General features: G+C 42.7%; 1 protein-coding gene across 1 annotated transcript in view; it reads right to left on the bottom strand.

Moving 5' to 3' along the window:
* The window catches only part of CALN1 (calneuron 1), a 529462-nt gene extending 516827 nt beyond the window's left edge, over positions 1-12635 (bottom strand). Inside the window, exon 1 of the mRNA XM_007485687.3 lies at positions 12037-12635. The gene's annotated coding sequence lies outside the window, so the exon portion shown is untranslated. The remainder of the gene's footprint in view (positions 1-12036) is intronic.
* Between the last annotated feature and the right edge of the window lie 5748 nt (positions 12636-18383).

Below are 18383 nucleotides of genomic sequence, written 5' to 3'. Positions count from 1 at the left end.
AATAACCTGCCAGAGACACAGAATTCACTTGACATATGCTCTGAGCTCTAAGAAATCGAATCTGCTGGAGCCATAAACCTTGGGTCACACCCAGCTGACAGCGTCTCGGGGAGGGCACTGAGAAAAGATGCTTCCCTGAGCTGGTCTCCACTAAGGAGTGCCAAGTCGTTGCTTTCCAACTTCTGTCTGGGTGTTCCAGTCCCCTGAAATGCTTCCCACCATTCAGAGATAGGTCGAAGCTCGAGATACCAACCCCACGGAGCACCGCTATGGCCTTGGATGCCCTACGTTAGACTCCTGGCTGCCCTGGCCTCACTGCACTCTTGAGGTTGCTCCAGTGGCAGGAAGGGGACTGGGAGTTGTCTGCAAGGGTTGGGCAAACAGCTCCCTCCAAGCAACCCTCAGCATTGGACAATGGCGCTGGCGAGATTTCAAACCCTACAAATTAGCAGATTCTGCCTTTAAAAAAAAATGGAAAGAAATCAGTCCAAGAACATGAAAAAGCTCCTTGAGGATAGAAATCAGACTTTCTGCTTCTGTATTTTTAGATTTAAAGCTAAAGGGGACCTTAAAAGTCATCTAGTCCACTCTCCTCATTTTACAGCTAAGGAAGGCAAGATTGAGGTTGATGAAGGGACTCACCCAAGGTCACACAGGCAACAAGGAGAGGAAAGATGCGTGATTGAGTGATCATGGGCAAATAATTTATTTTCTTTGCCTCATCTTTAAATGTTTCCTCATCTATAAAATGAGAATAATAATTTCACCTACCTTTCAGGATTATTATAAGAAGCAAATGAAATAATATAAGTATATAACATATACTTATATACTAAATAATATAAGTAAAAAGCATATATAAATAATAGTTTTCATCATCAACATTTCTTTTAAACCTTTCATTTCTCAGCTAGGAAGTATCAGAGGCGAGATCTGAATCCCAGACCTCCCAACTCCAAGCCTGGCACTCTAACCATTGAGCAACCTAGCTGCCCCCATAATCATCATTAAGCACCTGGAATTAAGAGATAGGAAACCAGAATTCTAGCCTTAGTTCTGACCATTACATCCAATGCTCCTTTAGGGAAGTCATTTCCCTTTGCTATTCCTCAGTTTTCTCCTTTGTAATAACAATAGCTAACATTTATATAGTGTTTTAAAGTATGCAAAGTGTTTTAGTCAAGTCAACAAGCATTTATTAAGCCCTTCTCCTGGGCCAGGCACTGTGTCAAGCATTAGGGATTCAATGAAAAGCAAAAACAACGCCTGCCTCCTAGAAGTTGACATTCTAAGAGCAAAGAATCAGGTAAGTTAGAAGCATCTATGGAATATGTTGCACGAGAGCAGATAGATCATAGTTTAGATTATTTTGCAACAATAATATACAAAGAGGGAAAAAAACCAAAATATTTTTCTTTCCCTTCTGTATACATTCTTCAGGATTCAAAAGCCTAGTGTTTTGTTAACTAAAAAGATTTACATTTCAAAAAACTCATTTATTATTTGCTTTCTCAGAGATTGAAGGAGAGAATTTGGATCACAAGTTATCAAAAAACGATGCTAAAAATTATTTATGCATGTAATTGGGGAAATACAATGAAATATACGTGGAGGGGAATATTTAAATGGAAGGCATGGAAGGCAATCACAGAGGGAAAGATGCTGACACATGTTTAACTTATTGAAGACCTTCAACAAACTTGTGAAGTAAACATTGTTATTATCATTGGCATTTTACAGAAGAGGAAAATGAGAGAGAGCTTAAGTGATTTTCCCAGGATCATTCAACCAGTAAGTGCATCTCGCACTTTTTCCTGTGACTTGGATAAAAATCGTAGATGGCAGGCTCATCGAATATTCAAACAAGTATCTAAGGTAAGCATTGGCTCCCAAGTCCAGTACTCAATCCACCACACCAAGGAATAGATACCTTTGTCCATCCTACTCAATTCTTTGGTTTTTTTAAACCCTGGCCTTCTGTCTTAGAAGTGATGGTAAGTATGAGTTCCGGGGCTAGGCAATTGGGGTTAAGTGACTTGCCCAGGGTCACACAGCTAGGAAGTGTCTGAGACCAGATTTGAACTCAGGACTTCCCATCTCCAAACATGGCACTCTATTCCCCTGAGCCACCTAGCTGTCCTCTAGCCCATTTAGTTCTAGTTCACTAATGGATCATATCATGGAGTCAATCCTAAAGTTCTACCTTTCCCTTTTCATTCAACTTTCATAAGAATCCATCTGGGGTCATCACGAGTGTATGATATTTGCTTAAGAAAATCTATTCTAATTCTCTTCATAAAGAAAGCAAAGAGCAGAGAAGTCAAAAGGTGGCCACCAAATAGAGTGTCCAGAGACAAGAAGGAAATGAAACCTACAAACTATATGCTGGAGAGATTGGCTTTGATTTCTGGGAAAAGTCTAGAATGTATTATTAAAGAAATGATTAATGACATCACAAAGGAAGCAGCGATCACACAAAGGGCCAGTCTGTCTTGGTGAAGAATACGCCAAGCTCCCCCTATCTCCTTCCTTGACAGTGACTACGTGGACTGATCAGAGGAGGCTGTAGATAGGGTTCAGCTAGATTTCAGCAAGGCACTTGACAAAGTTTCTCGTGTTCGTCTTGTGGATAAGATGAAGAGATGTGGGCTATTGGAGAGTAGAGCTGAGTGGATTTGTTGGTTTTTCAGTCATTCTTCAAGAGCGTCCGACTCTTTGTGATCCCCGTTGAGGTTTTCTTGGCAAAGATCTTAGTGGGTTTGCCCATTCTCTCTCTCTAGCTTATTTGAACGGTGAGGAAATTGAAGCAAGCAGGGTTAAGTGACTGGCCCAGAGTCACATAGCCAGAACGTGTCTGGAGTTAGATGTGAACTTTTACCTGACTGTAGGACTGGCACTCTATCAACTGCACCACCGAGCTACCCTTACATGGATTAGGGACGGACTGAATGGACAAAAACCATGTATTGAGGATTAGATGTCCGTCTTGAAGGAAGTCTCCAGTGGAGTGCTCCAGGGATCTGTGTTCGACCCTGTGACATCTAGCATTTTTAACTGGGACTTGGGTAAAAGCGCAGGTGGAAGCCTCATCAAATTTTCAGATGACAAAAAGCTGTGAAGGATAGTGAATGCCCTGCATAACAGTCAAGATCCAACTCTAATAAGATGAAATTTAATGGAGATAAATGTCAAGCCTTTCTCTTGAGTTCCAAAGTCATCTTCATAAGAATAAGATAAAGTAGAGACAACTAGGGGAGAAGCCTTGGAAATCCAATTGGCAAGATGGATCAAGCACTGAACCTGAAGTCAAAAAGACTCATGTTCAAATCCGGCTTCAGATATTTGCTTGCTGTGTGACCCTGGACAAGTCATTTAGGTTTTGTTTGCTTCAGTTTCCTCATCTATGAACTGAGGATAAAAGAGAGCCTACTTACTTCACAGGATTGTTAGGAGGAACAAAATGAGGTAGGGCTTAGCACAATGCCTGGCATACAGAAGGGAATGCTTTTGCCCTTCCACTTCTGTTACCACCAAGATCAAGATGAGTCAATAGAATGATGTGACAGCCATAAAAATGAATTCGATTTCAGATTGCATTCAACATACCTGGAGACAGTCCTATGACCATCTACCAGAAGAAGATTGATAAGCTTGAGATCATCCAGAGAAGGACAATCAGTTTTATGAAGGACATTAAGATCAGACAATATGAGAATCAGTTGAGGGCCCTGGGAATGTTTAGCCTGGAGAAAACTCAATAGAAAAATGAGAGCTGTCTTCAAGAATTTGAGGGGCAAACACAAGGGGAGATTGGAATTGTACCATTTGGTCTGGGAAACCACAACTGGGATCAATGAATGGGATTTTTAAAGGAAGCATATTTAAGAAACTTCCTAATGGAGTTATCCATATATGAAATGGGTTGCCTCAGGAAGAAGTGATTTCTATCTTCTTATAAGCCTTTAGGCAGAGGCTGAATGACCTAGGAATATCATAGAGAGGATTTTGGGTCAGGTATAGGCCCCTAAAGTTCCTTCTAATGCTGAGATTATGACATTGTGGGAGCAGTACTGATCAGAATAAATACAAGTCTTGTGTGTCTATTCAGCCAATCACCAATTCATTTCAGACTTTATTATTATTCATCAGAGAAAAATAATGCATTAAGTTAGACTTTCCTCCAAGTTATCTCCCATGCACATGCCAAAATTCTATAAGATTCCTTGAAAGATGTGACAAAAGAATGGTTTCCAATGATGTTCTGATTGTTGATATCAAGTGAAGCAAGACAAAGAAGAATTCTCACTTAAGGTGTCTACCACTGTTTGAGATGGTATCCAATATGGAGTCCAAGTCAAAAGGAATTTCTTATAGATGATGAAGTCCTCCATATGTTTCTCTTTTTCTGATGATCTTATATTGCCCATATCAATCCTTAGAACACTGCCCCATTTCTTAAATGAAATCTAGAATCCCTCAAGAATTTGGTCTGCCCATTCACACAAGAAAAAGAAAATGGATGAAAAATGCTTATTGTCCAGACTATGGTATACATTTGGAAAATCATCCCACAGAACTACCATTATTATACATATCTTAGACAAGCTCCAAGATGGGACAATGTACTGGGCCCAGAATTGAATAAAGAACAGGCTGAATTGCCTTTGGAAGAATGTACAGTGCTTTTAATTAACCACAAAGGTTTTCCTAAAACAGTGCCCCATCTTTTTTTTAATCTATGTATTCTTTGGATGACTCTGAATGGTTGGTCTCTGAAGAATTCAAATTGTGAATCACCCAAAGAAAAACTGAGAGACATATAGTGAAGGCATAAACATTCTTCCTTTCACTCAAATTTATAAACTTGGAGTCATTTTTACCTTTCACTTTCCCTCACTCCTCATACCCAAGTAGTTACCAAGTCTTGTTGCCTTATGGATTCAACACCTCTCACATCTATCCTCTTCTCTCCACTCACACAATTTCTCCCTAGGTTCAGGCTCTTATTTCATCTCACCAAGATGATTGCGATAGGCTCCTAACTAGCCTCCCAGCTTCCAGACTCTCATCTCCAATTCATTCCTTATGCAGTTGTCATTCTAATATTCGCAGATCTGACCATCTCAATGGCCACTTAAAAATATTCAATGGTTTCACATCACTCCTAAGATACAAAAATCCTCAGTTTGGCATATATATATATACCCACTTACATTTCCAGATTATTTCCTATCACCAGACCCATCAAAGTATCTCTCCCCTTCATTCACTCTCCATTCCAATCAACCTGACCTCTAGCTGTCTCCCTTATAGAACATTCCATCTCCTGTCTTGAAGCTTTGAAGCACAGGGACCTTCTTGACTGGAATATCCTCTCTCCTCACCTTGACCTTGTGGAATCTCTAGCTCCCTTAACAGCCCACCTCAGGAACAGCCTCTTACATGAGAATTTTCCTACCTATCCCCTTCCCCTCAGCTGTTGAGTTCTCTCCTTCTTGACTTAGTTTTTTTTTTTCTTTATAGATTCTTATCTATGTATGTGTTGTTTCCCCTTTCCTGAATTCAAGTTCTTTGAGGGTAGGGAATGTCATATTTTTGCCATTATCTCTCCATCACCTAGTAATGTGCTCACCCCATTTGAAATGTTCAATAAATCCTTTTTGATTTGAATAAAATTTAATTGAATGGTGGAATTGAGTAAACTGCACAGTGGGTAGGAAAAGGCCCTCCCTCTCAAAAAAGGTAACAGAGAGTTTGTGTGACTAGACAGGAGCAGGTCATGCATCAAAAATGAGGGATAATGGATGAGTAGTTACTATGCTCCATTGGCATCCACACTATGTCAATGGATCTGAAGCAAAGTCCCTAGCATATTAAGGGCATGAGATGCTCCTCCCACTTCAGCTGTGGAAGATTTATGGGAAAAAGTAAACAAGAGGTATGCAGGATGAGAAGGTACGAATGGGAGGTAGTCCATCCCCATTTGAGAGAGTATCTTCATAAATGAGATCACTGATCTATCAAAATGTTCCATTCCATAGAAACACAGAAGAAAAACAACTGCTTGATCACATGGGTCGATAGGGATATGACTGGGGATATAGACTCTAAATGATCACCCAAGTGCCAATATCAATAATATGGAAATAGGTCTTGATTAATGACACATGTAAAACCCAGTGGAATTGCGTGTTGGCTATGGGAGCAGGGGAGGGAAAGGAAAGAACATGAATCTTGTAACCATGGGAAAATATTCTAAATTAACTAATTTTATTTAATTTTACATTTTATAAACATTTTATAAATATAATAAATATAAAAATTTCCAAAAATTTAAATAATTAATTAATTAATTTAGGGGAAAAATGCTCTATTCCAAGACCTTCATGAACTGATGCAGAGTGAAATAAGCAGAACCAGGAAAGCATTGTACACAATAACAGCAGCAATATTGTGGAATGATCAAATGTGATAGACTGCTATTATTGGCCATACAATGATCCAGGACAATTCTGAGGGTCTTAGGACAAAGAATACTATTCACCTCCAGAGAAAGAACTGTTGGAGTCAAAATACTGATGAAAGTATACAATTTTTCAATTGTTTATTTGGGGTTTTGTTTTATAAGATTACTCACTTACAAAAATGAACAATATCAAAATATGTTTTCATGATAATATATGTATAACCCAGTTCAAATTGCCTGCCCCCTAGGAGGGGGCAAGGAAGGGAGGGAGGGAGATAAGTTCAATCATATAAAATATCCCTTTCCCCAGGTCTACACTATCAACTTCTGACTGGGCTGTTGCTCTAGCATCTTGCTTTCCTCCAGTTTTATCCCACTCCATAGATCACTGATAAACTAATCTTAAATACAACCTTCATCCTGTTACATCCCTGCTCACAGCCTTGTCTTCAAGATAAAATTCATATTTCTTAGTCTTGGCATTCAAGGTCCCTCCCTATCTAGCTCCAAATTTAATTTTCACTATTTCCCAGCAGAAACCTTCTAGCCACATTGATCTATTCCTAGAATCTGTCTTTCTCTACATCTCGGCTTAACTCATCCCACCCCCGTGTACTCCAGAATTCCCTGCATCCCTCATCACCATCTTTCTAAATCCTATTTGTCCTTCAGAGCCCTATTTAATCCCTACCTCATCTAGAAAGTCTTCCTTGACAACTCCCCATCCCACCATGATCCTTCTCTCCTATGAATTCTTATGAGACTGAGTTTCTCCCCCAACCCCTCATCTAGCATTGATGATGAGCCACTATGGCACCTGGGCTAGCAGTGAGGAAGCTGGGGCTCTTCCTCTGCCTGTAACCTTTCCTGTCTATGCAATCATGGGCAGATCACCTAAACTCTGTGGGACTTTATTCACCTATAAAATGGAGGCATGGGTATTGTTCCATTTACCTCACTGAGATTTTGTGAGAAAAAAATGCTTTAGGTGATATAGAAATGTGAATTATTATCAGGCCATGATACTGTTGGTTATCCTAAAATTATGGATTTAGAGACGGAAGGAATGTCAGAGGCCATGGAGTCCAACATTCAATTTATTGAAGGGGAAACTGAGGGTTGGGAAAGTTAGGTGACATGCCTAACAGCACACAGGTAGTAAGTCAGATATTAAACTAAGATTTGTGAGGGCAGGTACCAGCTCTTGTTGGGGACCATAGTCTAGCACAGGGTGTTGCAGTTACAAAGAGAATACTCCCAGGAAATGCTTATTGATAGATCTGTGACCCAGGGCATTTATTGGGGTGCTCTGATTCTCCCCAAAGGTCAATCTACTCTTTCGTCTTACAGGACCACTGATCTGGGCCTCAGAAGCCAGTAAATCCAATCCATTCTTTTCACAGTGCAGTAGCTTAAGACTCAGGGAGGGGAAATGATTTGACCAGGGAACTAAGGATGAGAGCTGGGAGGTGAACCAAGACCCTGTGATGGAAGGACCAGGACTCTTTCTGCCACACCAGACTGCACCCCCTTATTCTAGACTGGAGGATAATAGGCAGAAGCTAGTGTTAGAGGGAGGGCAGAGAAATTCTCCAAGTAATTCCAGTTTGCAAATCATTTTGCTATTCTGACCAGTGTCACAAGAGGACAGATTGGGAATCCACAGGAGCCTGATATAAATGGACCACTGCTGCTGTGGGTCACTTTGGTTCAAACTCAGTTTTCCCCACAGTCTGATTTCCTGAACCTAGGTTCAGAGCCAATGATTATGGATCCATGCTCAATAAAGAAACAAAACAAGAGCTGTTTTTTGTCACAGTAGTTCAATCCCACCTAGAAATCAGCTAAAATCAGTCATACGATGGATAAAGTACCAGGTCTAAAGTCAGGAAGACTCCTTCCTGAATTCAAATTGGCATCAGCCACTTACTAGCTGTATGACCCTGAGCAAGTCATTTAACCCAGTTTGCCTCAATTTCCTCATCTGTCGTATGAGCTGGAGGAAGAAATGGCAAACCACTCCAGTATCTCTGCCAAGAAAAACCAAAATGGAAGTCACAAAGAGTCTGATGAGACTGAAATAACTGAATAGAGATCCAGAACTAGAAAGAACTTTGGTAATGAGCTTATTTCACTGATGTAGAACCATTAAGTGATTTGTCTCAGCTCCCCTCAACCCCAATAAGTGGCAGAGCTCACAATTGAGCCTAAGACTTGCAATTCTGATTTCTACTTCTCTTAAAAGTAAATGGGTCCATCGTTCCTTAGAATTAATTTCTTGATCCAGGGGTTTGTTTATTTAACTGTGAGCTGCTACAAGTCATTAGTCCATCAAAAAATATTACATCATAATTGGCTAAGAGTATTTTTTTTTGCCTGGCCTAATGAGCACCATTTTGATGTGCTTAAGAGCTCCTATGGAGGACAGCAGCCATCTATTAAATTTTCAGATAAACAAGAAAACATTAGATTTTAAACAGGAATGATTGCAGAGGCACAAATCTATCCATTTGTGGGTCACTAAAGGACACTCTCCATTTGATAAGGGACATCTAGACTGGGCCAAGAATGGCCCAATGAAAAGGGCACCACTGGAGAGATGAGTGGAAAGATCCTGAATGTCAAAAGACTTGGGTTGTAATTTTAAAAAGATCCAGTAACCCATTAGGTGGCCACAGACCAGCTCCTTCCTTGCTCTATGACTCAGTTTTCTCATCTGTAAAATAAGAACCTTGGATCTAGTGAAAGACAATGTTGTCTAAAGGCTAGAATATTCAACTTGGAGTCAGAAAGCTCCAACTTGGATTAAAAATCTCATCTCAGACACTTTCTACCTATGTGAAAAAGGAGAAGTCAACCTCTCTTGAGCCTTAGTTTCCCTCTGTGTAAAATGGAGATAATACACCAGGTAGTTGATGTGATCAACTAAGATAATAATATCCAGAAAGGATTTTGTAAACCTTATAACTTTATAGAAATGTCAACCATTATTATTGTTTCTAGCTCTAATGGTCTATTATTTTCCCTAAGGCCCATTTGATTCTTTTAACAGAGGGAAATAAATAGGAAAAGTTGGCACAGGATGTTCCACTGTCATTCAGGAACAGATGGCAAAAAGTGAAGTTTCCTCCCCAAGCACCTTCATTGCCTAAGAATGAAAGGAGGGCACAGGAAAGGAGGGAATCCCTGGGTTTTGAGACCAAACTGCCAATCTGTAATTCAGGACAGAGAAAAGGTTTGGGGATGGTGAGAGAGAAAGAAAGGTATTTTTTCCTACTCAGGGTCCCAGCACTGCCATCTCTGACCCTCAAAATAGATAAAATCTAGAACTGGATTCAAATCTTTCCTCTGACACTTAATAGCTATGTGATCATAGACAAGTCACTTTAAATTTCCTGAGCCTCAGTTTCTCCATTTGTAATATGAGGGCATTGCGCTCTTCCATCTCTAAGGTCCTTTCCAGCTCTAAATCTCTGATCCCATCCAGTGTTCTTTCAACTACATGTGATCTTAAGAATCTGTGACCTGTGAAGCAGATATGTGGTGCAATGGATAGGATACCAGACCTGGAATTTGGAGGACTTGGGTTCAAATCTAGCCTCAGATACTTCCTAGCTGTAAGACTCTGGGCATAAGACTTAACCCTATTTGACTAGCCCTTGACCTTCTGTCTTAGAGTTGTTACCAGGAAATAAGGTAAGGGTTTAAAGAAAAAAACTGTGACCTGTGTCCACTCTTCTGTCTGTCCTTTTGTATATGAGGGGGTTGGGCTGTGCAGTCTATCAGCTCCCTCAGCTCTACCTTATTTTTTTTAGGCCACTCCCCAGCAGGATACTAGAAGGCCAGCTCCTCAGGGAAGAGATGCATAGAAAGGCCACCAGACCAAGGAAAGGAGCCTAGGTTGGGATGATCAAATGGAAACAAGAACCTACAAAATAAAATAAAATAACTGCTCTCCTGCAGATTTCTTCCCTCTCTCCCATCTGCCTTAATAACTGAGCCTCCACTGGTTTCCCTATTTCCTGACACACTGAGCTCCCATTTGCAGAGAACTTCTCCATTCCCGGGTCCCTGTTTTGGACTCCCGGCATGATTACCCAAATCCATGGCTGCCTGGTGCAGAGATTACGAATCTATCAAGGGTTCCATTTGTATTCCTTGAATAGTCTCCCTTCATTCACTAGAGAGCTCCCGTTCAGTCTTGGTGTGCTTCATTATATGGAGAATGCACCTACAGCCTTTTTCAGGCGCCTGGGCTGGCTTTCAGCACCGTTGCAGGGAGAAAGTTTAAACCTCTTCACTGGGGTTTTGGAAGGAATTTGGCCGCTCTCTTTCTGACCACTGTACTGTTGGTGGAAACAGCCTGTGACATTCCAGGCTGTAACTTGCCGGCAAAATCCTCATCCGGATGGATCAGCTGCTTCCTCTCTTTCTCCACCCCCCTCAACACCCCAATCTCCATCAAAAACTGAAGAAGGTCTGGTTAATTGTCTAAAGAGGTTTGGAGCGCAGGCGCTTTGTTTGGGGAGCATTTTAGCATAAATCCCAAAGGGGCTGCGCCCTGGGGAACTGCCGCCCGACCTTAGGACCCTCCAACTCACCTAGCCTTTAAGAAAGGGCAGCGATGAAGAGAATGACTCCACAAAGTGAGAGGGACTTAATCCTTAATAAGTAAAGAAGGCTTAACTTCACACAGGGCCTGGGGTGGGCAGGAGGTCACACCAGGCAAGATTTTAAAGGAAAAAGGCTTTATTGGGGGGGGGGGGTAAAAAAAAAAGACATTTTCCCCAGAAGAAACGGTCCCGCGGGGGGGAAATCAATTGAAGATTTCGAGAAAGCCCTTCTAAAGCCCACCCGGTGCCGTGGACAAAAATGCAATTTACAAAGATCAGTCCTCTCCTGGGACAAGCCAGCCTAGAGCTGACTCCTGAGCAAACCCAACTCTCTCCTCCCTCGAAGAAGCTCAGGCTCCCTTCAGCCTCACAACTCTTTGAGGGGCTCCAGGCTAAGGGAGTCCTCAGATCTCGAGCCCTTTCCCCAAGGTGGGGGGGAGGGGTGGAATGGGGGGGGTCGGGAGTTGGGGAGAAGGAGCCAGCTGGGTGTTCCCTCCCTCCGGGGCCATTTAGAGAGTGGGGATGAGTTCTCCAGCCATTCAGGAAAGCAGCCTCCCAACTTCTCTCAGACCGAGTGGCAGGTCACTGATTTACAAGAGTAAAGTCAAGCCTGGGTTATGCCCTCTCCTTGGAGGCAGCAGGAAGGAAGGGAACCCGAGAGGAGGAAATGTTTTTGCAGTAGTCCGGGGAGAAAGAAGCACCCCCACGCACACACACACACACTTCAGAACGACTTTGCGAGCTAGGGGAGGCCCCCAGCCAAAACAAACGCACCAGGACCTGTACGGAGCCAGAGAAAGCCAAAGCGGGGAAAACTTGGCTTCCTCTCAACTCAGCCCAAACTGGGGAGGGGACCAACCCGACCCGGGGAGGCAAGCGAGAGGGGCTGGCCAGGGCAGCGTCCATGCAGCCAGCTCCGAAGATCCAGAGCCCCCCCTTCCTTGGCAAGGCTCATACCTCCTGCTGCTCTCAGGGGAGAGGCGTCCAGGATCCATGGCCCACAGGGAGCTCAGGGGGGCTCTCTCAAACCATCGCAAAGCAACTGGAGAACCGCAGCTCTGGAGGAGCCCAGCCGGCCGGGCGAGCTAATTAAAAGGGGCTGATGCCTCTTCTTTTTGGTAACGGATCAGATTTAAAGGGCTAGAGTCCCAGGATGGGGGAGGCAGTGAGTGGTGCGGTGACTGCTGCTGCTGCCGCCGCCGCCGCCGCCGCCGCCGCTGCTGCTGCTTCTGCTGCTGCTCTCGGCTCTCCGGAAAGCCTCATGCAGTCAGTGCTCTGGGCTGAGCACTAAGACAGAACCCATCAGGGCGAAGATGGGGAATGTGCCATAAGCCAGGCTAGTGGGGCCCTTCGGGCTGCAGCTCGGCCCTCCAAGGTCCTGCCGGGGGCTGGCCACCAGGGTGAGAGGAAAAGTTTCCGACCCTCTTCTGCTAAAGGAAGAAAGGCAGCCCGCTCCCCTGACCCACTCTCAGCTGCCAACTTGGCTCCTGCCCACCCTTTTGCCCGCTCCTCCGCCCAAGCACCACCACACACATTGCACCCACCCAGGCTGACTAGCTGGGTTATGGCCCGGGGAGGGATATAGAGCTCCAACAAGGGAACACTCCAATACAAAGACAAGGAGGTGCCCTCACCCAACAGCAAGTGTGCCCATTGTGTGCCCGTAATGGGTGCAGGTGCAATTCGTGGGCTGAAGGCTGAAAAGGAGGAAAGGAGCATCATGAATCACAATAGAGGGAGGGGGCACAGAGGGGGTTCAGTGTGTCCCTGGTATTGGAATAGAGGAAGAATTAGCCCCAATTGTGGGTAGAAGAGAGAAACTAGTCATGGAGTGCCGCTGAAAGTCACAGGCTCATAGATTTAGAGTTTAGGGAGCATTTAGTCTTACTTCATTTTACAGAAGAGGAAACTGAGGCTGAGAGAACTTAGACAAAGTCACAGAAGTAGCATATATACCTTGTTTACACTATTCCATGCTGCCAGGCTAGAGTTTGGCTTGGAATTGAAATTCATGCCCTCTCCTCAGAAGGCTCCTAGGCAAACTTGCCAACAACCCCAACCCCACACCACCCCCAGCCCTTTCAAGAATCTGGGGTATTGGACAGCAGCTGAAGAGGACCTGTCTTTTCAGGGGTCGTTGTTTGGGCTTGCCTGGAATACACAGGCACACTTTTGATGGAAAAGTGAGCTGAAACAGGGAGTTTGATCTCAATTCTGCCATCAACTCACTATGTGGCCTTGGGTAAACAAGCTAGCCCCTTTGGGCCTCAACTCTGCAAAATGAAGTTGGCTAAGAGACAACGTGGCCCAGCAAGAAGGACATCACAGCTGGAATCACCAGGGCCCCCGAGGTCAAAACCCATCTCTGCCAATAATGGAGCAAATCATCCTGTCTCTTCTGTAAAACTGAGACAGCTGGTCATGACTACTTCTCAGGTGCCAGCCTTGAAGCAGCCTCCTACCTGGGACTCCTGGGTCCACAAGCACATAGCAAGGGGTCCTCAAATCTGTAAGCACAGTGGGTACTTAGACAGTTGACCTTTACTTAGCAAATCAACTCTTTAAACTGAATAATTATGGACCTTGCACCTATTTCTATTGCTATTTTCCAAATGGCTGTAGATGCTGTCATGATGAATAAAATACAAATGTGCACAAAAGCATTACTGAATGCATAGCACCTTTTTATCATCATATATACTTTTTTCATCAATGGATACCAATAGTATAACTGGTACCCTATGGAGAGCAGCAAAATTTACTCTTTAATGTTAAAAGGAAATCTTTGTTCTAGAAGAGATTGGGAACCAGAAGGCTAGATCTCCCAAAGGTCCTTTAGCTCTAATATCCATGATTCTGTGAGTGTGGATGGCTCATCTATCTCTGGGACCTTCAAAACAACTTGGACATCCACCTTAAATCCCATTGGTAGTCTCTCCAGGGACACAGCCTCAACAACAATCATCTCAGGACCTTGGAGGTCCCCAGGATCAGAGGATCCCCTTTGGATCATAGATCTGAAGCAGGGAATAAACTCAGAGGGCACCTAGTCCAAATCCTTTAGAGTACCAATAAGAAAATCAATGCCCAGGGAGGTTGCACCCTCCCCTGCTGCTAGTGCCCTCACTCTGGAATTACTTCCCATCTACACCCACTAGATCTTGGATCTTCTTGTCATTTGTCGTTTGTTTTCAAAGAGAACCAATGAATGGCCTCATGGGATGACATCTCGTCTTTCACCTTGAACTGGATTAGATTGAGACAGACCTGCACAAAGTAGTCAGCCTCATCCTCTCTTCCAGAGTCCTCCAAGTCCTGTGACAAGACAAAAGTCAGAACTGGCCAAGGCCAGGGATGTATGGGCAGATAACCTTGCGTCTTCGCTGTCTGACCAAGCTCTAAACGCTCCATAGAGCCTGCTTCAACCATCTTCATGGCTGTTGGAACCAATTGTTCTCATACCTAGTTGTGATATGCCCCATTAGAATATGAACTCCTTGGAGGCATATTTTTGCCTTTATATCTTTAGAATTTAGCACAGTGCCTGGCACAGGGTAGGCACTTAAAGATGCTTATTTTCTGAATGGTTGCCTAAGGTCACAGGGGAAGTGTCCAAGGAAGACACGAGCCAATCGCCTTTGACTCCATCACCTCCTACTGCCACTGACCAGTCAAGGCCAGCTTCCTAGAGGCAAAACCATGAAGTCAGGAGTTCATCTTTGTCACCCTTGAGTGACTTTGTGCTCTCTGCCCTTTCTGCCATCAAACCCTGCTCTCAGAGAAAACCTCGCTTCGGTCCCTTTACACTTCAGTGAGAATGAGCTTTAACTGCAACTTTTCTCTCCCAAGAGGATCTCTCTCTGGTTTAGGCATGAAAGACTTTGGCGGAAAGGGCACTTCATGGATCATTGAGCAACCCTACCCAGGCCCTGAGATTACAGTGCACAGGATGCTTCCTACATCCCTTCTCCTAATGTTGATTGTGTGCACAGTAAAGGCAGGGTCTCAGAGGGAGCCACCTAATAAAAATAGTAGTAATAATAATGAATGTAATCATTTAAAATTATTATAGCTATAATATTGCTTGTTAAAAAGGAATATGATTTCACTGATATAAGGAATTCCCAGATAAGGAAACTCCCTTACCAATGTAGGTTGGCCCCTTCTCTGTAACTCAATAGTTCTAGAGTTGGGTAGAAAATCAAGGTTAAGTGACTTGCTGGGGGTCAAATAGCCAGTCTGTGTCAGAAATGGGACAGGGTCTAAGTTCAAATTCCAGCTCAGTCACTTAGGTCATCTAAAATGAGTTACTTCAATTTCCTTCTTTGTAAAAAGAAAGCATTGGACTAAATGGCATCTAAGGCTCCTTCTAGCTCTGATTTTATGATCCTATATTCTTTCTGAATGGCCTGGGTTCTAATCCTGACTGTTAATACCTTGGGAAAATTCTTAGCACCCATGAGTCTGTTTCCTCATCTGTAAAATGAAAAGTTGGACTCTATAGTCTCTAAAGTCTGTCCCTTCTCTCTCTAAACAGAAGATCCTATAATTTCTAAGATCCTATTAGGACTAAAACTATGACTCATTCATTATATTTTTGTCATTATCTTCATGAGACTTCAATATTCCAAAAAGAAAGAAAAAAAAAGGATTTCCCATCCTTGCTTTGGGTCTACTAGTGAAAGAAAACTTAAAGAACAATCTCCAAAAAAATTAGCCTCCAAAACACTAAAGATCAAAGGCTGGGCTTGACACAACTGGGAAGAACAATTGGAAAATTCATACATTATCCTTCTGTTCATTTCTTTCTTCCAGAAGGTAACTGTTGTTTTGTTTAACTAATGCATGAATCTGTGAACACAAGTGCTTCCATATAAAAGAGATGATTGAGCTTTGGTTCTTCAGTAAAGGTAAGATTCCCCAGGAAAATCCACACGTACTCCTGAAATCTGGCATAATTTCATTTGTCAGGGACCTGGCCTCAAATATTTGGGTTAAGAAAAAGGCATAAACAGCACACTTATTTGTTGGGGATCACAGAGAATCATTTGGGAGTTTGCTGATTGTTCTTTCCTGTTTAACCTTTCTAAGCTTCTTGTTGACTAAAGAGCTCCGCTTTCCACTCGTTCAAGATTTACTTCTCTGGACTTCTACCAATAGAATAAACCAGAATGTTGATGTTTAGAAGAGAAAAAAAATATAGATATATGGAGAGAAAGACAGAGAGAGAAAGAGACAGAGGCAGAGGCAGAGAGACAGAGACAGAAAGGGAGAGGGAGAAAGAGAGACAGAGAGAAAGAAAGAGAGAGAGACAGAGAGAGAGGAGAGAGACAGAGACAGAGAGAGACAGAGAGAAAGAGAGACAGACAGACAGAGAGACAGAGAAACAGACAGAGAGAGAGACAGAGACAGAGAGAGGGAGAGAGATGGAAGGAACGGTTTGAACGGTTTTTCTTATTGTCCTTAAATCTCAAGTCCTAACACAGTTCCTGGCACATTTTTTTAGATAATATTTTATTTTTATAAGGAACTTCCAGGGAGGAACTTCAAACAAGTCAGCATTTTCTTTGCAATTCAATAATCTTTAAAGTTCTATGGGGGTAAAAGAGATAATGGACAAAAAGACTTGTACAAAAATATTCATAGCTGCGCTCTTTGTGGTGGCCAAAAACTGGAAAACGAGGGGATGCCCATCAATTGGGGAATGGCTGAACAAACTGTGGTATATGTTGGTGATGGAATATTATTGTGCTCAAAGGAATAATAAAGTGGAGAAGTTCCATGGAGACTGGAACAACCTCCAGGAAGTGATGCAGAGCGAGAGGAGCAGAACCAGGAGAACATTGTACACAGAGACTAATACATTATGGTATAATCGAACGTAATGGACTTCTCCATTAGTAGTGGTGTAATGTCCCTGAACAATCTTTAGGGATCTAGGAGAAAGAACGCTATCCATAAGCAGAGGACAAACTGAGGGAGTAGAAACACCGAGGAAAAGCAACTGCCTGACTACAGCGGTTGAGGGGACATGACAGAGGATAGACTCTAAACGAACACTCTAATGCAAATACTAACAACATGGAAATGGGTTTGAATCAAGAACACATGTGACACCCAGTGGAATCACACGTCGGCTATGGGGGGTGGGGGGGGAGGAAAAGAAAATGATCTTTGTCTTTAATGAATAATGCTTGGAAATGATCAAATAAAATATTATTTAAAAAAAAGTTCTATGGGGGTACTGAAACATTAAGTAGGCTACTCACAGCCAACGAGCAAATATGTGTTAAGGTTGGAACTTGAAACCAGTCCTTCCTGCCTTGGAGGTGAGCAATCTCACCACTGCTGCCATGTTGCCTGGCACATTCTAGGTGCTTACTAACTGACCATTGGTTTGAATTGGATTAGAAACTTTGACTACAAGGGACAAATGTCTGCGTGACCATATTCAAGAATTCACTGCTGGAGCAATGTTCAGGATCAGAAGGGATCTCAAGAGATGGAGATGGAGTACTGAAATGGAGCCCTAGACATCGTCTTGTCTAAAAGGGTCAAACATTCTTGAGTACAGTCAGAACCACATTAAGATAGGTGGGGCAGCTAGGTTGCCTAATAGATAGATCTGCATGCCTGAAGTCAGGAGGACCTGGGTTCAAATCTGGCCTCAAACACTTCCTAGTTGTATGACCCTAGGTAAGTCATTTAGCCCCATTTGCCTAGCCCTTGCCCTTCTGTCTTAGAGTTACTACTAGGAGAGAAAGTAATGTTTTAAATAAATATATATATGTATGTATATAATGGGGAAATATTTAACACAATTAAAAATAAAATATAGATTACATCTTAAAACTAAGTCAATAAATATATAGCCAAGGAGATCCTTATGAACATATTCAGCCCTATTTCTATTTGATTTGGATAATGCAGGTCTAGTCGAGTCCTTTCATTTTACAGAGGTAGATGCTGGGACTAGAGAGATAAGGAATGTTATCCAAAGTCACAAATTAACTTAGCTCCTCAGCCAGGGGAAGAACCCAAGGCCCCTCGCTCCTAGGTAATGTCTTTTTATTACCCCTTCAAACTGCCAAGCTTCATGTTAGTTCTGCTATTGGAATTCCCCCCATATATGCCTTTTACAATGAGGCCACAGGAATTTGATAATTATCTACCTATGAGGTAGGTTATAAAAGTTCTGTGATTCTTATTTTACAAATAAAGAAACTGAGGCATTATGTGTCTTGACCATGGTCATACAGTGAATCATACATTTGACCATGGATGCTATTTCACAGAGTCATCAC

This window comes from Monodelphis domestica, chromosome 2 (genome assembly GCF_027887165.1).
Source record: "Monodelphis domestica isolate mMonDom1 chromosome 2, mMonDom1.pri, whole genome shotgun sequence".
Classification (NCBI taxonomy): domain Eukaryota; kingdom Metazoa; phylum Chordata; class Mammalia; order Didelphimorphia; family Didelphidae; genus Monodelphis; species Monodelphis domestica.
The sequence above is the reverse complement of the archived record's forward strand: the minus strand, read 5'-3'. Positions and strand labels throughout refer to the sequence as shown.